Consider the following 23,428-nt stretch of genomic DNA (forward strand, 5'->3'; position numbering starts at 1 on the left):
CCAGAAGCATTACAAGTGATGTCAAATAATATAAGTTGGCAACCTTGTCAATCTGGTAAACAAAGAGTGAGCCGTTCTTGCTTTTGTTTTTCATTTGAGTGTTGGGGGAATTATGGGATGTCCCAAGAGCAAACAACAAAGCATGACAATAAAACAGCTCTTAAGTATGAGAGGAAAAACAGGACCGTGTGCTGGAATTGTGTTCTCTTAATGTCACAACTTGTTACAGTGGAGAAATCATTGCCTCAAGTCTATTTTCAACTAGATATGAATGGAAGAGCCAAGGAAATTATCCAAAAACATTCTACCATAGCATGGTCTTTCGACTTTACATAATGCACAAGTTCAGTCTTAGCTAGAGAAGACGATGTGTCAGTTGTCATCGTGTTTGTTTATTTTCCCAAAAACCCATAGTTTGTTTTGATTTTTTTAATGTAGTTTGCAGAGAATCTTCGCACATAATAAAACGGCTCTCACCTACCTTTTCATTTTAGTTGTTTTGTCCCAGTTTTAAATCTTTTCCGGAGGCCTTTATGTGGATATAGCTAGTGTTATGGCCCTTCTAGTCATACCATTTGACCGGAAAAATATTTTGGATAGCCCACTTGGAAATCATGGGCGGCTTACAGGAAAGGTCCGGGTGATCCCTGAGCAGAACTGTTAAGATGCCTACTATGCATAATTTCAGCATTTTACTTTGGGATTCTACTGAGATAATGACACTTCACAGTTTTAAAAATGTATTATTTTTCTGGGCATTTGTGCAGTAGACAATATATTGTTTTTGTGTGATTTCTTCTACATAGACCGCATGTCCAAAAAATTCACTACCTGGATGTAACTGAGCAAACAGGGTAGAGCCTTCCATTGGGTAATTGCAGTGATTAATGTCTGAGCTGGCATCAAGTTCTTCAACCCTAACTGATGCAATGCAATGAGTAGGTGACCACCTAAATATACAGGATGACCAGGTTTTTCATTTTTGTTTTCACCAAATTTATCAATATTTCAAGATGGATTCATCAGGCTGAAATTGTAAAAGAATGTTTCAGGAGCATGAGAAATCATTTTTTGCCTTAACCTCACCAAGACTTTTTGGGTAGTGCAGGTGAAGATATCACAGACTCTCCTATCATCAGTTCAAGATTTTGGTAAAAAATGACTGCAACAAATGATTTCATGACATTTCATGAAATCATCATAAAGTTGCCATGGTGAATGCTTTCCGTAATCAAGCTAAAGGCAGGACAACAAAATATTAATGTGTCTGACTTTTGTTTTGACCAGGCAATGTTCAGCTTGTGTTTCTGAGCTTTGTTTAACATGGACACCCAACATCACAACAGTTAACAGTTCAAATACAAGAAGCAAACAATTGCATAGAATTGAAATATGTATTAAAAGATAAACTGTCTGAAAAACCACCGCAGAGAGGCGAAAAAGAAAACAAGAAGAATCATCTTTTAAAAAGACACAAATACACACAAAATGGCTGCAAAGAGAAGACAGATTACAGCTATATGAATAATCATCCCAAGGAATCAACAGACAAACAATTCAATTAGACTAATATTCAACAGACAGCACGGTGTTAGAAAGTTTTGGAATGCATGACTTTAGATCACCTTGCATACCGAAGACAGCAATATTTTCCCTTGGAGTGAATTGTCGTCACAGACGGAACTTTTCTCTGAATGAATCAGGCCTCGGCATCAATCAGAATTTGACTTGCTGCGTCTGCTCTGTCAGACTGTTTGCCTTGCCTCTTGGTCAACACAGCTCAGACATTATGTTAGCAACCAGAAAGGTACTGTGTGTTAGCCTTTCATTAGACATGGACCTCAGGTGTTTGCTCTGAGCTCATCTTGACATCCAAATGAATCAAGTTATTCCATTTCCATACAGACACACGGTATGTTCCATTTCTCTGAATGCTGCATTGATTTGCGCTCTGTGAAGAAGCCTTGATCATTTCTTTTCACGCAGATTTCAGAAAATATTCCACCAATGTATGAAGGCTGCCGTATCAAAAACATTCGCAGCCATGTAAGGACTTATGTATTTCGGCTTCTGTCCTTGGGGCAGCTTGGGCACATAGCTGATTTTTATCTCGTTCTCCTCATACAAATTTGGAGGTGATGAGTTTAAATGGCACATATCTAAATGAAAAAGTAATACCGGTGTATTACTTAGTATAAGGTAAGTTTTAAGCTCAAGCAATGATTATATTTATATTCTTAAAACAATACTCACATTACAGCACAGGCTTCACATGCAGTCTAATTCTCGTAGGCCTTGCTATGACTCACCCTGCCCAACGTGGCTTTCACACAAAAGCAATACAGCGAATTTGCTTTGAGACTTTATTATAACAAGTACATAACTGACAAACAACAGAAGAAAACAGGCTAATAATAAATTATTAAAAATACTCCTATATATTCCTTACAAAAATAAGGGTCCTTTTTTTCATAATATGTATAAAATTAAATAAACAAATGCATTCGGTTTAATATTCTGATCCTTCAGAAATGAATTACTAATAAATATTGTAATAGAGAAAACAGGTTGTTCAGTTGCGTGACTTACTGAACTACGTTCCAATAGATGATCAAAGCATCAAAGTGCATCCCTCTGGCATTTAGTAACATGTGTTTGACGTTACGAGTAAAGTTTTAACATACATAGACCTCAGGCAGATTAATTGTATAAAATGTAAAAGAGTTTTTATTGCTTTTCTCAGCATATAGATGCATCATCGTTTGGTTTTTTCTCTATTCATGTAAAAAACTCTCTAAAGACACCTTTATAATATTATAACTAATACAATTTTGAAAGAAACCTTACAATTTTGTATGGATGACAATTCTTCTTACTTTACCTGAGCTGTTATTTTAAGCTATGCATAGACATCCTAAAAACTATCAAGACATTTACATACATTTCTTTCATCTTCTCTTGTTAGACCCCTGTTATTTTCGGGGTTTCTCAACAGCTAGTGAATGAAATGTTGTTCATACAGTCATGGTCAAGGATGTAATAATTAGCATCTGATATTAAAGTAAAAATAAGAAACTCTGAAGAGTCACTTTAGACACAGTTGTTTAACTATTGGCTTAACAGCTTAACATTCATTGATAATGTTACACAAGAGTCCAAATCTGTTTGAGACACCATGGCCATTTAAGACAGGTTAAGAAGGAGAATGGGAGTTGAGACAAAGGGATTGAATTTGAACCCAGTCAGAGCTTTGATTGTTCGAAATAAGTGATTGGTTTGGTTATTGCTTCCCAGCATATGATACAAGGACTTCATCTTTTCATTGCTGTGTTGCTTACTATTGTCTCTATCTGTCTAGACTCCATGTAGCCACCTAACCTCTACGGGTGGTTAAGAGCACAGACACCATGCAGCTTTTTATTTTTCAGTCTTCCATAGTGAATAGGAGACCTCAAGGGCAGATACGCTGCATTTTATTCAACTACTGCAGACAATCTGCTTCTTTTAGAGTCGTTAATGTGCTCTCTTATAGCCAACAGATGTCTAATTGAGGTTAAAGAAATTATGGATGAATAAACCAAGCCTTGAGGGAAAATAAACATCGCTGGACTGGAATGTGTCTGCAAGGCGTATTCTGCTGGATGTCTGTGAGAGCTCACTGGTGTATGTTAAATTCAAGAGGGATGCGAACGTGTTCTTGTGGATTGCAAGTGAGCAGTGAACGAAAAGCTTTCTGTTGCCAGTTTTTTTCCAACTTGGAGGTCAAGTGAAGGATTCCCACAGTAGGCTGTGCAGGTTTGAAGAAGCATTTGCTTCTGCAAAAAACAGGAATGGGCTTGTAAGAAACAGGGATGCTAAGTGAGCCTATAATGTGAGTCAGACCTATTACAAATTAAATGTACCGTATCGAGTATTCATTATTCACGTTCAGTTATTCTCAAAGATTTGTTTGTTTATTTAAAAAAAAAATTCTTCAACAAATTCCAAACATTTCCAAAGCTTTGTGTGTTGTTTGAGAAACAGCACCTTTCCCTGCAGCTCATCCTTTACCTCATTACCCTTTGCAACACATCACCACCAGCAGCTGTTGACATGCATAACCTCATTTTGGAGTCAGCAAAACTGTGAATCCCCCCCCTGTGATCCTGGAGTGCATGGCATGCAGGTTGAATATAAGACAGACACAGTAAGAGGACCCGCTTATCAAAACACTTGCTAATGATACCACTGCTGATCAGAAGCTTCATTTGTAAAGCTAAACTGAAATTGGTACTTGCACTTTTGAATGGAAGTAGAAGCTACAGGATAGTGATACTGCAGTATATTGACAAAGGAGTTTGGTTGGTCTTATCTGACTTTATTTGTGGATCCTGTTGTGGTGATAAAAAGACAAACAAACTGCAGGGCCACTGAGGAGTATGTGAAGACAGTCATGTTGCACATACATTGCTTTTCCTTTAATTCTTTTTTGAATTTGAACATAATATGACATAACCGTGACAAACATTTAAATAGAAAAGAAAGGATATGTTGAATTCAGATTACACAGTGTGAGCCCCATTACATCCTAATGTAAACATAGGGGTTTGGGGCAGCAGTGTGAGACGTGACATTCGAGAGTTGTATCTGGTATAGTATAATTCCTGCTCTGTCTGTAACACCTAATGACGTCCTGACACGAAGACTGGCATGTCCATATATTTCTTTCCATCTTCCAAAATGTGTTGGGTCTCACCGAGCGCTCTTCTGCACACTGGACACAACTGTTCACGTGATGAAGTAAAATAGGACTGATGCTGCTCATGCAATAAGGTGGAGCTGTGATACAGAACAACATAGAGGGTACTAGCATCCTTTAGAACATCCTGCAAAGTATGGCAAATGCTTGTATATACAAAGGCAAAATGTAATATCAAGCCAATCTCTGGCACCGACTGAGCTGTTATTGGCCAAGACCCCAAAGGGTTAATTCATTTTGAGAGGAGCACGCTTGATTTATATGGGAAAAGAAAGAGGCTTGAGTCTTCGTTTTTCTCCTTTTTAGTTATTTTTGACATATTCTGCATAGGACGAACCGCGGTGCTGTTATGTTTGGGTTCTAATCAAAGGCACTTAAGCATGTGGCCAGTAGAAAGCTGGGCTCTGACCCTTCGATTGATGGATGATTACTTTATCAACTGAGTCCTAGCTGCTTCCTCCTGAAACGTATGATCCAGTAGTGCCAGAGCATAGGCTAACTAGCCTCTACTCGAATGCTAACTTGTTTTTGCTTGCTTTTTTCAGCAGATGATTACTACCTGTTATCTCAGCACCAAAGAAAAACAAAAAAAACTTATATTAAAAAACTAATATTTATGCCCAACCACAAAAACCTCATCAACACAGAAAGGAATGACCTTAGTCTAAAACTGCCATTTATTTATATCACATTAGTATTTATTAAAGGCCTGATACATAAACAAAGAAAATACTGTTAAACAGTTGGATTTTTTTAACACCATGCTGGCAAACAAAACACCTAAAAGACAGGCTGTGACTCTGATGCTTTAATTGCCACATGGTGACAGTAAGCCTTCCGTCCTCACAGCTGCACATCCGTCTCTTACACCCAGCTAACACAAAGCTACTGCTGTGTTGTAGAAACTCTGGAAAATCAGTTAGTAACAATCTGACATTTCATAATAGATAATTTAGGGAGAAGGGCTCAAGGAGTACTTCAATAGATTGTAAGGATGAAAATTGAATTTAGATTTTTTTAGAAATAATTGAAAACATTTTGGTACAGCTTTGGGGGCCCTTTAAAGAGTTTATTAGAAATAGTGATATCAAATCTAAACACAGGTTTCCAAAAGAGTCAGTTAGATTGATTATTTTCTATTGAGAAAAGTAGTATTCAATAGAAAATTGTTTACTTGCGATAAGTTGTACAGCTCTGCAAACCAGTTCTATAAATTGTTAACCAATAATTGATTGAGATATTTTACGTTTTTGGATATTGAATGATCCTGCGTCTGATTCTGCTTCTTCTTAGTTTTCTTTTTTTCTTGTTTTTTTGATCCTTTATCTTCTTCTTCTTTCCTTTTTCTTCTTATTCTTCTTCACCTTTTTTTTTCTTCTTCTTCTTATTCTTCTCATTATAAATTATTTCATTATCTTAACCACTTATCCTGTTCAACGTCACGTGGGCCTGGAGCCTATCCCAGCTGTCCAAGGGTAGGTGGCAGAGTCCACCCTGGACAGGTTAGTAGTCTATCTCAGGAACATACACAAGCAGACAACTACTCACACTCACATTCACACCTATGGGCAAGTCACTAATTAAATTAACATGCATGTCTTTGGACTATGGGAGGAAACCTACTCTAACCGGGGACCTTCAAGCAGTGGAACAAAAGACAGATGATATTACCACAACTGATTTTAACTTTCCATAGCAAAATGGGTTCAAATGCTGCAGTTCTGTAGTATGACAGCTGTTAGGTCCCAGTGTTTGAAGCTATTTAAAGTTTCTATCGTCTTCCATCTTGGGTAAAAAAACAAAACAAAAAATGATGTCACTGAATCCACTCTGATTGTAAAGACAGACACTATTGAGTTGAAGTAGGATCCAGTGGTTTAAGAGTCGGCCAAAGTCAGTATATATTCACAACAGTCCAATACTAATCACTAAAAAGAAGCATCTTGTCCAGTTATTGAACTGCAAAGTCAAATACACTCAGCTGTCATCAGTTGGGTCCTTTAATTCTCTAATCTTCTCTGCTGAGCAGAAGTAGGTCTGTGGTTCAACACCATAATGAGAAGTTCAAAGCTGAAACAGCTAATGTTTCTGAACACAAAGGAGCTGTCATGCAGCCGCTTCACACTTGCTGCAAGGGTCACTGTCCAGGGTCCTGAAAACCTCTCTCTGCTTAATGTATGCTGAAAGAGCACTGCACCTGTGTTTTAGTATTCAAAATCTGAGTAATATTACAATATTTACTGTATTTATTGTTTCCTGAATTTTATTTGTCTTTTCTGCAGCCATTTGGTCATACTGTGAGTAGAGGACTTGGGATTAAACCATATAATTATGGAAGGTTTACTCTTTGGACAAGCTCCCTCAACCCTCCTTGATATTGTGTCCTTGTGACCAACTAAGCTGGCAAATGAAGCACAACTTGGCCTCAATAAAAAAAAAACAAATTTGACATAGAATCTGCAAATGAATAAAATCACTTCAGAGCAATCCATGTGCAACATCATCTTGATGTGGCCCAGGTGTAACGCACCTCTCACTTTGTGCCTGCTGACACAGCCACCAGCCACATGCATGTGACCCTGCCCAGGATAAGTGGGTTTACATAATGGATAGATGTTTCCAGGAATAATTTGAAAGAAGTGAGTGTACAAGCAGGCTTGATCTCCTCAGGCATTGTGCTCCACTGACACATTGATGCCTAATCAATCTTCATTGTCTGGCTGGATTTACAAACTGGACCCTGCCTGAGAATCCTTAGGCTGTAATTTGGCTCATAAACGATGAAACGGTCATGGAGAAAGCTGGATGATTGTCCAGCAGTAAGCCCTGTGGTGGACCAGTTAAATCTATTAAGTAAAGTGCCAGACATCACAATAGAGAGGCTAAGTTTTACACATACACTCTACTTATAATATATACACATATGTCAATAATGTCTCAACCAACAGACTTTGAAAGCTGTGACTGCAGTGGCGTATTTTTAAGGTGATTAAGCACTAAGGTCAGGAATGACTCACAGGAGAGGTACAATGGGTCATTAAAGACTCATTAAAGTAATTTCAGTACTCTGGAGACTCAACATTTTCTCAAAATTGCTTATAGTTCATAGTTCACAGCCCAGTTTCTCAAGTAATGTGTTTGAAATTGATAGATTTGAAATAAACTCATAGTAGAAGATCGAGAACCAGTGCATGAACTGCTTTTTGTCAGCAAAGCTGCAGCAAGTCAAGTAGGTACTGTGTGGAAAGGTTTAGAAGGTGATGATGACGTTGATGTTCTTTTTTTTTTTTTTTTTTTTTTCCCCAGTTCAAATGTAAAGGTAGGAAACTGTACATATCAGCTCAGACTGTAGCCACAGGGTCTATGCTGGTGCCATGAAACATCAGGGTTTCTCGTAATGCATTTGAAACTTAAACACATTAGATTTAATACACTTGAAGATTTATAAGGGTGAATAAGAGTAAAGGCCAACTTTCCTCAAATTTAATCCTAGATCCACACAAATGTCAAGGCTCCTGCTACTAGCCAGCAGGAGTTGAAAAATGGGCTGCATTTTATATGCATCATTGTTGCACATTACATTTTGTTATGTCTTTGCAGACAAATGGTAAATAAAAGTGACTGTGGGCGTGTTTTTTTTTTTTCAGTTTCATTTTTCATTATGTATTAAGCTAGTGCTCAATTTTAACACATTTTTTTCCTGCACACTAAAAAAAAGACACATATGTATTTATGCAGCAGATATTTATCCTGTGTAGTGAAGAAATGTGAATGGTGAAGCTTAAAGCTCCATCAATTAATATTTTGACTACTTGAAGGGTGCTCTACAAATTGTAGTAACCTGTAAACACAACATAAATCTCCTACAAATTTAATTGTTTTATCTGTCTGTCCTACACTTATATTATCAGTTTGTTAGAGTTTTTTTTAAGCAGCTGATCTCTACGATTAGAAACAAGCATATCCATATTAAAGCTCCCCTCTTTTTATTGGTTTTCTTGTTAAATTCCTGTACTTTGTTTTGACTTTGTGAGTTTAGGAGATACATATACTGATTATTATGAAGTTATAGAAGCTTGTAGAAGATTGTGAAGAATTGTTCGATAATTGTTATCTAACACACTAGACAACCTTAAAAGACAATAAGACCGACCTGCTATGTTCCCACCCTTGTCACAGATTATTCAGAGAAAACCAGACAAATACAGAATGATTTCTTCGTTGAAATAGGATTTTCTATTACACCATAACATTATGCTTTGAGTAGGCAGAAACCTGTTTGAAGTATCTGTATCAATCCAGACTGTCTCCTAGGAACAGCTTGAAATGATATTCGCTCCTTTTTGGACCTCTTTCCAAAGGAAGAAAAATCATCCTCATTGATCGTCAATTTACATTAGTTGACTCTGAGAATGATATAGATCAAATTGAATTTCCCTAGTCCCAGGATGTCTGTTGAGGCTAAACAATGTGACTGTGGGAAATGTAGCAACATATGCTGCTCATGTGGGTGGTGTACTTATGATTTGCCAAATAATCGCACACTTCACTGAGGGAGAAGTGAGGGGAAGCGTCGTGTTGAGAGGCTTTAAAAAGCAATTGTAAGCCAAGAATTTCTGTTTAAATAAAAGATCTAGTGCATTATTTTTCACTGTACTGGTAGTAGTAAACTGTTTCCCATAAAGTTTAAATACATTTGTTATCAGTCACATTCCTCTTTTTTGCAGTGGTTATTAGTGGTTTAATTTTCACTGTGATATGTTTGGAAGAGATTTTTCAATAAGGTTTTGAGAAGATATACACTTTATCTATCAAGAATCAATCACATCCTCACAATTATTTCATGAGAAGCGGTAAAAAGTATTTTATTTCAACTTTATGGGCAAGAGTGTCATTTTGAGAATGTCTGGAACTTTAGGAAGTGTTGGATGTGAATGGTTTTCAGCTGCACTGCTCATAATCTCGGTTGTTAGGGAGATATTTGCTTTTGGTTTGTTTGTTTTTTGTTTTTTTGTTTTTTTTTATGGTGCAGCAGCATTTGTATTTTCTAGTTATGAAATAATACTAGGGAAAATTTAAAAAAAACATTTTTAAAAAACAGTTTTGGATAAATATGCCCACGTAGCAGATGTGCATGAGTTTCCAGAGTTGTGAGTGACAGTACGGTAATACAATCACTCACCGGAATGACAAAAACTGTTGAAGTGTCCAGCCTGCTAAGCCCATGCAACGGAAATGACTTCAGCACTGACAAAAGTTCAAGACTTACAAGGAACTACAGGTCTACAGGTGTCTGACCTAAAGGGCAATGACTCCTAATTTAAGCTGGATTTGGCTGACTTCCAAAGGGAAACATGATACTGTAATGAATGCCTCTTTATCTTATTACAATACTCAAGAGCTTTGTTTTACTTTCCAAAAGAAGTATATTACCACACCCACCCTCTGCTAAACTCAGCTGACCATATATTTATTCACCTGTGAATGTTTGGCAGGTATAGCAGACTATTTTACAAATAAACTTTTTGACCTGACCATGTCACTGGATAAAGTCATGGTTAGGAGCAAAATCATTTTGACTTATGTTGTGGAGAGAAAGAATATCTATAACAAAATTCAAATAAATCTGAACAACAAACATTGATTTCTGACTATTGATTTGTGGCACAGTCTAGTCAATTTGAATGTCGTCACACCATTCAATGATGCATAATCGGTTCTTATCAGTCATTTAGCTATTCAGCCCATTAATACGTTTCAGAAGGTAACTTTATGTGGAATGAATGGTTTAACAGCACAAAATAATTTTGTCATATAATCTGCATATTAAACACTAGATGCATAAAGTTTCATGTTGCACATTTATTAATTAAATGGTCTGTTTATTGACAGCAACTTAACAATGTCTGTCACTCTGCAATGGCTGGTTCTTATCTCTCTTCAAGTGAAAAAGGAGTGGATGTAGGACAGGCAGTGAAATTTCGACACAACGTTAACAAGAATGTCTCTCCGATCCCTTCACACCTACCTGAGAGAAACAGCACTAGATAATATTTACATAAATACAATTATTTTTTTTGCTTGTCGTGTAGGCATGGCGAGGGGTCTTGTTGTCGTAGTGGGCCGCCATGCTTGTATCAATGTAGGGGAAACACTGAGTGTGGTAAGAACATACTCAAACTACTAGGAGGCAGAAGGTCACCTACTGAAACATAACTATGGGTTGTTAAGGACTGACTATGGCCTGTAGACTGATGTGATAATATTCTGATTAAGTGAAAATCAGAGCATCAACAAACTCAATAGGGTTTATCCTCTGGTTATAATTTCATGCTTCATTTTATTGTCAGTTCTCTAGTTGTTAAGATATTTAGGACAAGTCTAAACCAACAAGCCATGTTGTTAGAATAGTCAAATAGTCAAAAGTAGTCAAATGTCCTGATAACTAATAATTTGGCCACTTGGCACAAATTTAACTGTAAGGGAATCATCAAACGTTATCTGAGAATGGCAATTGCTTGTGTGGTAAAACATTTTTATCTTGTTGACCTAAGCAGATGATCAGGGTTTCCTGGAAGGACCAGCCTGTTTCCAAGTTATGTGACTAATATAATATGTCTTAAGATACTGTATATGTGTGGACTCTGGGCCAATATGCTCTTACTGCATTGAAATAGTTTCAGACATTATCTTTTTGTCTCTCTCATTTTGTTTGCATGAAAAGGTAAATCCTGAAAGTGATTGTCCGGCAAGAAACAAAATGACAATAGAGTGTAAATGTCCTCATGAATTGTCTGGTCTTTAAACACAGCACACATGTTCTGACTGAAACACAAATCATGATGTGGGTTTACAGTAAGTAGAGAATAGAGGCCACTATCCTGGGAGGAATGCCACCACACCTGCCCTCCTGACTGACAGGTTAGGGTGGCAGTGAAACCCACTTGAGCTGCTTAGTGTGTGTGGTAGTGAATTAGCTGATTAACTTCATGTTACTGAAGAGGGCAAATATGCAAAGGAAGAAGAATAATTTAGCTCCAGAGTTTAGATGCCTTTAAAATATATTTAACAAACATTAGAAGATTGGAAATAAGGCAACAAAGTTCATTCATTTCCAACGAGAGAATCCCCTATGATCACGGAGCATGATGAAGACGTACTCTGAGGGAGTTTTCAGATCTGAAGATGCCATTTGAAGGAATTACAGCAGGTTGAACACGATGACAGCATCTATAATCAGAACTCACACGAGATTGTATCTAATTAGCAGCACCAATTTATTAGAAACCATCTAGGCGTAATGTTGTTGGGACGTTGAACATCACGTGTTTTTGTCCTCCAAGATACCAGTTTACCTCAGGCTTTGAAAATGTTTTCAGTGTTTGACAATCAAATGGCAGCATGCGCTATCAGCTTGTGAAGGCCACACCCTAAGTTTGTCTGGCAATGTTTTCACTTACCTTTTACCCTAAGTTTAGTTGCTTGATTATTAAGTTTAAGTTGTTTTAATATAATTTCTCTTTTTTTGAGTTACCATTCTGCTGGTCTGGGGGTGTTGGCCATCCAAATAGAAGATTGGATTGAGGCCCTTATCAACTTTAAATACTTCCTAATGTGCCTGGACTGTACCAAGTACCCCGTTTGATGCACGAAGGGGAAAATATGGGGAACATGTTTCTTTAAATGTTATAGGTTATTAAACTTTATTTGGTTCATTATTTGTTATTGCTTTTGCATATTTGATTAATGGGATGATGTTGTTAATCTGTTTGTCTAGAGTTTGTTAATAATTTGTCTAGTTCCAGTCATGTCTACCCCTTGTGTGTCATATTGGTTTGGCCAGTCAGTATATACGTTACCCCTTGTGTGTCACCCAGGTTTGTCTCTGTTGTGGTTAGAACTTGTGTTGTAGTTTCAGTTTGAAGTTTAGTGAGCTTTTGTTGACCTCTTTTAAGGCCCACATTTTGTTAATAAATTAAAATTTCTTTGGATATGTTACATTTGGGTAAATAAAACCCATTTTCTTTTGTGACTTTATTCCCGTGTCCTGTGTCTAGCTGCTCGGTCCCTGACACAGCTGCAGGACGACACCTTATAGCTACGTTAGCAGCAACAGCTTTATAGCCTTTACACCAACTAAAAGCAGTGCACTAAGGGAAATGTAAAGCAGTCAACAACTTAGAGTACCTACATCCACCTACATCGACATCTACCTTAGCAGGCAGATGTCGCTAACCTTACATTTCAACACAATATGACATGGTGGCTTTGAAAACCATTGGCTCCACATACTCCATAGGTCACTTTAAGTGCAAATGAAATGTGGGTCAATCTCCTGACTCCGTGTGCGCGTTTAATGTCCCTACTGTATATAAAAATTAATGAGCTCCTTCACACGAGGAATCTAATAACAACCGTGAAAATAATTATGTGCAGCAAAACACTGATGTATGAAACAACAAAGACATGCTGTGCGGCTCATGTTGCCATCAGCTCCCTAATTGTCTGTGTTAGCCTCTACTGGGGAGCTGGAGGGACACAGTGTCACTCGTGATGGCAAAAACAAAGCCTTGACACTTGCAATACCAGCTGTTGTGGCTCCATAACGGAAAAGAAATATCAGATTGCAACTGACCTATGGCCCTGCTGCTCACAATCCCACTGCAGCCACAAGAGGCTTTACTACAGACTAGAGGCAAGTGAAAAGGGATCATTTAATGAAACATTAGACGAGAGCGTTCCACAGTCCTTTAACAAATTGCTTCTCTGACTGCCAAGCTTGGCTCAATTTGTGTTGCCTAAAAGAAGAGCCAAGCAAAAACTTGAGAAAAGAAAAAAGGAAGAAAGAGCCATTATTCACCTGCAGCATTCAGGGGTCCGATATGATAGTGCATGAAAAACAATTGTAATATTGAAGATGAGGCCTCCATGTGGCTAAGCCTCCCTAGAAAGTCTACTTGAGGATTTAAGAGAACTTTCCACAGGAGGGATTAACAGTGATGGGAGCCTGTTGACTTCCGACCAGGGGGAGCAAACTGCACACTTCCTCTCATCCACAGCCACCTATGGGCATTAACAGGTGGCTGCTGGGTACTGGCACCTTTTACTGGCAACACTAGGTGAGTAAAAGCTGCTCTTATTAAGATGTTGGCAGAGCTCAGCATTTTTTGTGGCATCACAAAGTAGATTCACCCCTCATTGCCTCTTTGTGCTACATAGTGTTCTTAAGCTTGGGATTTAAAGCTGGCCAATGTCTAAAGCCCTGAATTAGCTTAATGAGAAGAGCCAGGCACATGACTTAAACCTCACGTGGAGAGAAAAAGGCCCGAGCAAGCACTCAGAGCTGATATATGAATGTCTGTGTGCTGCTCTCACTGGGATGGTTGGGCTTCGGTTTGTTTTTGTAGGATGCAAGAGAGTGTATTGTGTTTGCATGCATGTGTCAGTGTAAGCTTCTGCTGGATGTAGATGAGTGTGCTAATGTAACTATAATTAGGACTCAGGCAAATGGATTCTTGGCGTCTTAGCAATGAAGCCAGAGAAAGGCACACAACCATAAAACGTATCTCAATTGTGTATTGTTGGCTTTATTCAGTTCTGGTGGGTGTAAGCTAAGATGCAGCATTGTTCAGAAAACACAGACAACATTGAACAGACTGTCCCAGATGCATTTATGTAAAGACAAATAACAAAGACCATCACAGAGAAATGACAGAGCACTTTCTTTTGATGATTCAAACTACCTGTAAGAGCAGAAGTTCATGTTATCTAGTCACAGCCAGTTCTGTTTTACCTATGAAATGTCCTCATTTCATACAGCCTCTGAGGTGGGAGAGTAAACGTTATGTGAAATCCACGTTATCTCTGCTTTGTTTCCTTCGCTAGCTTCTCGCAAGGTTGTTTTGGTTAGAGAATCAAGGAATTTGCAATATTGTGGATTCAGTGAAAGCAAATTCAACCAATCCCTGTGTATTCTCTGATGTTCTGCATTAACATTGGGGGGGGGGGGGGGGGGGGGTTAGACTGTTTTGCACCATTTGCAACATTGTGGTGAAACACAAATTAAACTCATCGGTAAAAAACACACTTGGAGAATTGCTGCCACTGAACGACATTAAGTCAAATCACTGTGACAGAGGCTGCGGCATTCATATCTATTGCAGGTGCTAAAGGAATCGTGGTGAGTTAGATGAAATAAGCATGGTGAGTGGTAAGTGCAGTATAAATCTGAGTGATAGAGGCATGCGTCCGTGTGTTACTTGGAACTAAACAGTGAGGTTTGATGTCACTGGGAAAAACTTAGTGTTGATTTTCAATATTTATACAATAATTGCAATCATTTGAATCACTTCTAAAAAATTGGAGAAACTGAAAAATAGAAGAGGTAGTATATTTCAGAGGCTGTGAGACAATTGTGGTCATTTGAAATGTTTAGAGATAATTACAACAATCCTCAGATCACACTTTTAATGAAGAACAAACATGTTTTTAGTAATTTTCCAAAATTCTGGAGAAAATGATTGAAATTAAAAAAATATATATATATATAGGAAATGAGGCGGTCTTTTTCATTAATGTGTGTTAGCTATAGTTAACATACTATTTTGAGTATACAAGAATTGTACCCATTGCTAAAAACAGATAAAGCAGAACTGCAGCTCAGTACTTACATATTCAGCAGCATTTCTATATAATGAAAGCACTTTTTTCACAACTGGTAATTAGGACAATTATGCTTGAATGTCACAGTTAGTTTCACACTTAAACAGCATGTGCAACATGTCTTTAAACAATACCATTAAAATGAAGGGCAAATAAATTGTTGACAGCCTGTGTTTTTATGTTTCATTATAGATAAACAGTGCAAAGCTGACATGAATAGTCACTAGACAAGATTCCGTTCACACCGTCCATCGCTTTCTCCCCTGTTGGATAAAACCAGGATTTAGTAGAACACGCTGAAGCTGTGTCTCAATTCAGTGGCTTCATCATTTGAAGGCTTCATTTTAAAGACCAATTGCATTTTACTGTTGCGACAAGGCTGTCCCACTTCAAAGACTCCTGTAAAAGGTTTCTTTCCGGTTTTTTCTTTTTTAAATTTCTTCATAGTGTACAAAATGCAAACTATGCTTACTGGAAGTAGAAAAGTGTATTGTATTGTCATTTAGTCACAACTGTAGATGACAGCTTCAACCAGATGCAGTAGTGAAATTCGTTTTACTGCAGTAGTCTCCAACAAATGTCAGCCAAATGAGTAGCAGTCAGCAGCGATGCACATACATGTGTGTGTTTGTGTGCATGCATCTGCAGGAGTGTGTGCTCTCTAGTTTACTGTGCTGCAAAGATGTTTAAATGAATTCTTTGACCTCTGCTCTTGATCAAACAAGGGGAAAAAAAAACAAAACTTGTTTTCACTTCACTTTTCCTCTGGATTATTCTCCTGCTATTTCCTTCTTGGTTTGTCTGGCTGTGCGCTGGGACACTGGGTCAGTGCAGAGAGGTTAGAGTTTCCTGTGGCTTAACAGTTCATTGCAGGTTATGACCAACTGCCAGAGCACACAACTCTCTCTCTCTATTTTTTTTTTATCCCTCTGTGTTTTTCATCCTGTGGATAGAAATGTCACTTCATGGTCTGAGCTGAGTGACTTTCCAAAGTGTCAAGCTGGTTAGACTGTGTTAGGCCATTACACAGTGTTGCTACTTTAGACTCAGTTAATCTGTGAAAGATAGATGAGCAGAGGCACGGACCGTGGCTATTATGATACGATATATGGCTGGCTTTGTATTAAAACCTCTCTTTGGCAGCAGCCTGGAAATTATACTTTTGTTTTCTTTTCTCTCTCTGCTTTCTACTCACTCCAACCAGTCAAGGGAGATGGCCACCCACCCTCTGCTGGAGGATTCTTCCTTTAAAGGGAGTTTTTCCTCTTCAGTGTTGCCTAGGGCTTGCCCAAGGGAGAACTGTTGGGTTTTCTCTACATATCTGTCTAGTCTTGACTTTATTATGTAAAGTGCCTTGAGATGACTAAGTTATATAAATAAAGTTGAACTGAATTGAATTGAATTGATTCTGAGAAAAGTCCAGAAATGCAGTCAATCAATAAGCAAGTGTTTTTGTTTCAGCCAAAAACCAAAAGGATTGAAGTAGAAAGAGTATCTCAGAGGCAGGGTTTAATAACATGGAATCGATCTGCCTTTTCTAGCCTAGAACAGAGTTAATTAGAAGTATTTTTCATTATTACAATAATGCATAGTAAATAAATTAAAATATGTATTTTTTATTTATATATGTACATGTAATCAATAGGCAACAAAAAGACAATTATGCTTAAGCAACAAAGTAAGAAATTAATCGAGTTCAAGAGGGTATGTAATGGAATATTCAAACAGTAGGAAATAAAAACCTTTTAAAAACCTTTACACTCATTTACACACAGCCATGACTGGTTGCATGTAATACACTGTAAAGTCCGTAATTTAGTTGAAAATTGAGTTTTTCTGTGTGATAATGATTTTGTAAAGTTCTGTGACATCCTACAGGAAACACATTTAAATAACATATGCTGTGCTGCAAAAATGGACAATAATTGCTGGTCTCTTCACAGTACAACTGAATTTTTCTAATGTTTCAATACCAAAGTGTTGAGAGCGGATTGAGAGTCGAGTAGTCGGTAGTCAAGACCCTAAAGGGTAATTAATGTTGAGAGGAGTCCTTTTGAATGACTTCAGAAAGAAGCAGTGGCAAACCCAGGCCCTCCCTTCGGTATGTGCCTGGTTATACTGTCATGCAAAATTCTTTGAGATAGTTGCTGGGCTTCCATTTCAATGAATCACAACAACTACATCGTGAAAACAACAAATGCTGGTCATGATTGGCAGGTGTATCACAGTTTCCTGCATTCAGGACAGCGTAGCCTCTCAGTGCCCATGCTCACCCCTGACCCTTAAAACCAACCATTATACTGCATATACTGTATATGATTGTATGATTGATTCTTTAATTTGTCTCCTTCTTTCATGATTTAATTGAATAATTGAGAAGTTTTTATTTTTTTTAGGATTCACCCTTTCCCATAGTTTCTGTCATTCACTGTAACAGACTGGTTTTGCCGGCTTCACAGATTTATTTTGACGTCAGTGGACTGTTGGAGAACAAAGAACATTGCTGACATATGTTTCTTTACACCTGAGGTCTGATGCTTCAGTACATAACACTTGCAGCACAGCCTGTTAAATTTAGTTGGCTTCTATTGCTGAGACCACTGCAAGGGAAATGAAAAGTTAGAGTGATGGCACAAGGAGCAAGTGGTTTGTTACCTGATAAATTGTATCTGTATTAGCAGCGGTGTCATAAAATATAATTTGGTGGAGACGTAATAGCTAAAGCTAGATAGCTGTTATGTCCCCTTAGCCAATACGAGAATGTTTCCCTTGTGTTTTCCACCTGCTCACAATTAGCCATTATCCCATTATTATAACAGTGCATTCAGTATCTTTGACGTTCACACATTTGTCAGACAATAACAAGTGCAGGCAGATGTGATAAGGAGCTTATCTGCCAGGTAAACACGCTCACTGGCTATCCTGGTTCTTGTGAGGCTTTGCTGTTGGTGGATGTAGGCACTGTCTGATAGGCACTTTGAACAGAATACCAATATGGATGAAGCTACGGTGGACTGAATAAACTTAAAGAAACTGAGAAAAATGTCAAGCTCAGTCGGAGACAGTCAAGCTCTCCATGAATCTGAGCAGCGGTAATGACCCTGCTGGAGAGATTATCATCACAATAAATATACGAGGAAGCTTGCTTAACTCAGCAATACCAAAAAGTCTTAAGGGTAGAGACACTGCAATCCCACATCAAGGCTAGCTGTTCCTTCACCTTACATCACCTTTGTCTGAGCAAAAAAAAAAAAAAACTAACACATCTAACACATACATTCTGCTCCTGTGTGAGAGGAAATAACTTCCTACCAGCAGGTGGCAATAGTCTATTTGTCATTCAAAACTGATAAGTGGAAAATGCAGATACAAACTGAAAAAAAAAGCATTTACACACAATCAATTTTACACCCACCACAGATGATTTATAGCTACTTCTGATTCAAGATGTTTCATAAGAAGTTGCAGACAGAACTGGCATTGTGGGCCCTTGATCACGCAGTGATTCACTAATCTGAACAGTTAATCAGTGGAGTCTCTATCTCCAGTGGAGTCTACCGCCTATTTAACATGCTGACTCAGCTGAAAAAGCCACTGACAGGGGCCCGGCTAGAGTTAATGGGGCTGGACACCCCGCGAAAACAATGGCAACAGGCACTCACAGATGGCTCGACATTGGCAGACAGCTACATACAGTAAGTGTGTAATCAGTAAGCATAACAGTCACAAGTGTGAGGCTTGGATGTGATATTTGGATATGATTGGATGTAACTAGCCACACAGCTGCAAATTGAGGCAATGCTTGTGCAATGTGCTGTCATCAGAAACAACAAAAGCCAGTTAGTGGATACAAGTGCCACTTGCTCCTGAACTTACTTCATTTGTACAGTTTTCCTTAAAAGACTTGCTCTAATACACCAAGGTACTATTAAGTGTTAGTCATAGAGCATAATGGGAGGAGAAGGTAATTAGTTATCCCAGAGCTTGTGAAAAGGCAGGCAGCATGAAAACTTCTCTTTCAGGCTCTCTTTTTCCATTCTTCACAAAATTACTTTTGTCATTTTCTCTTGTCTACACAAAAATCGAAAAAGAGACAATGTCCAAAATGCACCCTTGATCCCCAGATCACTGCATCTATAGAGACACAGAAAGACAAGAGTTCTTCAAGGCAGGTCACGGTGACAGCGTAGTTGCCCAGAGGAAAACTGTGCTGCTCACAGTTGCCTTTCATTTGTCTCCAGAGAAGTAAATCACATTCCTTTTTTGAGTGTACTGAAGTGTACACTCACTGAAGTGAACTGTTTCTCCTCCTGAATCCGCTATAAGAGAAATATGAAGCAGGGGAATTAGTCTTGAAAGTGGAGAAGCAAGAGAAGTGGTGGAGTTTTATTTAGTGCTTTGTGGTTTCTCTTGAATGAGCAACATGAAATACAAATAAAAATGATATGTGCTTGAACCTGGTCGCTGGTCTGTCCACTGGCAAAAAACTAGAGGTTCAATTTCTCTCCCGAAGACAATTTATCGTGTAAATAGGAAGGACCAGGAAACAATCTGCCAACGCTGCATTCGGGAGACGGGTACAGACATGTGGTGTATAATGATGAAATATTATCCTCCCATATGGAGACACAGTATGCAGATTTGCCAAGCTTTCGTATAATATGTTTGTTGTATGTTTCGATTTTTACTTGTGCCCATGTGGAAAAAACAGACAGTGTAAACTAGCTCATTTCTGATTGGTCCAGTCTGAGAGTAGTTTGTCACTCATGCAGATCACATCCACCTGAGAGGTAGATTACCTGTTGGTTCGGGTTATGTTTGTGCTAAATCATCTTCGATTCTAAAGTTCAGTTTTAGAATTTGTCTTTCCTCTGGGTCGGATAGAAGGGGCTGCGTTGCTCCACCATGGTGCCATTCAGACCAGGTAAAAACATGTTTGCCATCACTCATGACTGGACAACAGATTGTATGACCTAGTTTGAGGCCTTGTAGGGGGCAGAGGGCTACATGCTTAGTAATTCTGAGTAATTAATGTTTTTTACATTTTGTCATCTGTGCGACTGCTAAACCTAAATTTTACAATTTAAGTTTTTTTCTGAAGCTTTTTGCTAATAGAGTTACACCAGACCTGTCCCCCCCAAAAGGCGAGAGTCGCTCAAAAGAGGCAGTGGAATGACGGGCAATAGACTGGAAAATATGAGAAAGAGAGAGTGGGATGGACTCAAGCTGATGTGTTTATTCGCCACTGCAGGTGCCCAGCAGAAATCGTGGTGAGGAAATGCATTTTAAGTCCCCAATGCATAAAAAAGTAGACTCAGCCTGTCTCCGACCATAAAAATCTAGAGAGATCAAACAATCTGAGATGTTGCTGGTCTGTGAAGTTCATACACGGCTTCAGAGGAAAGTTTGGACTTAAAAAACTAATGTGATTTCCAATTTTTCTAAAGAAATCATGTTAAGCTTCATATCCATCTGTCTAAACACACACACGCTGAGCCATGTTCACGAGTAATGGCAGTTGGGCTCAGATCCCTGTTTTTAAGAGTCCCCGTGATAGACAACATTTCCAGTTTAATTGTGTACGCCACTGAGTGGATTTGACAGCCGTTGATTGAGGTAGAAAGTACACTAAAGGCAAGCACAGTTCTTTGTCAGGTGTCAGCACAGAATCAGGATTGACAGCTTCACAAACGCCACCATTGCTACAAATCAGACGAGGCAATTAACAGTGAAAAAGAAATCACACAAGATATCAAACTCTAATAGGCTATTCAATTTTCAACATGTTGATCAAAGACATTGAGAAGATGCTAATAGAGTACAATGGAAACTATTATTCGACAGGAGAAAAGACTGTGTGCAAAGTAAGAGCTCCCACCGAGGAAGCTGTATGAAACTCTATGAGGACGAGCTAATGTGTAGCATGTTTAAAAACTGTCTCCACAGGATGAATTATTATATTACAGAAAATTGCATGTATATGTTACATATGTTATATGTTACTTAATGGTGCATTCAAACATATAGCGGTACTTGTCAACCTATTATCCTGTGCTGTAGACAGCCTACAGCCATGATGACATACTGGAAATTAGCACTAGCTAAGTGGACAGTGTGGATAATCAGAGCTCATGCTACATTTTACAGTGGGTTGAAAGGTAGAACTAATTATTGAAAATGTAACGCTGAACAGTTAAGCTACAATGTTGTTACATTGGAAGCAGCAGTATTGGATTTATACATAAAAAAAAAAGTGCTGTCAGTCCACAAACAAATATATGGTTTCAAATATCTCTAACTCTCACACCCTAAAAGCATTTATTCCCAGCCAAAGCTTTACAGCTGCCATTTGAGAGAAGGATGGCTGGCACTGCTCTAGCTCCCAGGATGTCTCCTTTGCTGGACAGTGACACATTACAGAGACTATAGAAGGGCACTTGAAGAAATGAGACTTTAAAGAAGTGACTGCGATAGCAGCTGCCCAATCAGATCTCACTTTAGCAGGATAATAGCATTGAGTTCCCTGGAGGCAGAATTCAGGATGTATCATAAATTATAAATTTCCATGAGAACAGATATGGATGGCAGTGTCATGCAATAATTGGCACAGCACTTGGCTCCAAGTGAAGCTGGATAGGGGCTGAGTGACGTATGCCTCAGGCACCTGCCCAGAAGACACATTGAAGTGATTTACAAAGTGGGCGTGACACAAAGAGGTGCCACCAAGTTACTATGTTGACCCAAAGCTTTCAACCTCAGTCCGTGCGCTGTAGGGCAGCATGACGTTGGAGGGTCCTTCTGAGATGACTTGAAGCTGCACTTGATTCACAAATGTTTTTATAGACCGACCTACAAACTGGTGGTGCCTCACTAAACAAAGACTCAGTCCTATTATTAGTTCCACATAATTGTGACTTTATCCTCTTTTCAGATGGTGGTTTGGTCATTGGCCCAGAAGATGAATGAGAATAAAATACACTGCCTGGCAGCATTTTCCTGATTTAAGTGCATTGACTGATGGCAGAATAAAAGATTTCTGTGTAAAACCACTAGAGTAGTTTCAAACGTGTGCTATCTGACAGAAAACGGACAAATGGCTACATTGTCTTAGCCTTTTTAATTCTGTTTGCATCAAGGTTTATTTGACTCTCTTCCCACAGTTTTAAGAGCAAAGCTGTATGAATTTGGTGAATTCTGCATGAACCTGCAAAACATTTATTTAAGATAAATTCTCCGTGCACTCTTAATGCATTTTTTGGAGCCAATTTAGAATAGCTTGTTTAAGCCCTAATATATCATAACAAATATTGTGGCTTAGGGATTTTCCATTGCACATACCAAAATTTGTAGCTGTAATAACCACAGAAAATGGAGCACTACTGTTGCTATGTTGGTTTTCTTTGTTATGCGCTCCAAAGACTTTCCTCAAAGTAATAGCCTAAGAGAATGAATCCCTCTGCTCTGACCTTAGCCAGGGTGTGGGCATGCAGGCCCTGCGTTCTGTCTTCTGAAATAAAAGGATGATAAGCCATACAGATGTCTAAGGTCGGTGCTATTTCTCATCCTCTCCTGCACTCTGCTTCTCCTCATCGTTTTTCCTGCAGGTGAGAGCGTGAACGGATGAAGTGGACCACTTCTTCCTCAGCGCACACACTCAGACCTTCACCTCACAGCATTCAACCGTGGGAGGAGGAGAAAAACTTGGGATTGTTTGTTGCCCGCAGGACGAATTCAAGGTCAGTACACGGTGCACTCAGTAACAGCAGCAGGCCTGAGAACAAATGAATGGATGGAAGGAGTGCCTTCGTTTCTAATGGCCGTGTTTGCAATAAGTGGAGTTAAGAAAGCTGATAGATGCATGATCTGCATCACCCCCTTGAACGAACACTTGGAGAATTAAAGAAAAATATGTTATGTTGAACTCTAAATAATCAGTTTATGGTTCGGCTGTCTTCTTCCTTCCCTTTGTTTTTTCTCACTTTGCTACATTCGTCCTTCCGTCCAACTTTCATATATTCAAATAAAATC

At 38.6% G+C, this 23,428-nt stretch overlaps 1 protein-coding gene across 3 annotated transcripts in view; it reads left to right on the forward strand.

Annotated features, from left to right (window-relative positions):
• LOC137101787 (leucine-rich repeat and fibronectin type-III domain-containing protein 2) overlaps positions 1–23,428 on the forward strand; it is a 140,544-nt gene that overhangs the window by 24,254 nt on the left and 92,862 nt on the right. For all 3 annotated transcript variants that reach the window (XM_067480613.1, XM_067480615.1, XM_067480614.1), the window contains exon 2: positions 23,005–23,136. The gene's annotated coding sequence lies outside the window, so the exon portion shown is untranslated. The remainder of the gene's footprint in view (positions 1–23,004; positions 23,137–23,428) is intronic.

The sequence above is a fragment of the Channa argus genome, chromosome 16 (genome assembly GCF_033026475.1).
Source record: "Channa argus isolate prfri chromosome 16, Channa argus male v1.0, whole genome shotgun sequence".
NCBI lineage: Eukaryota > Metazoa > Chordata > Actinopteri > Anabantiformes > Channidae > Channa > Channa argus.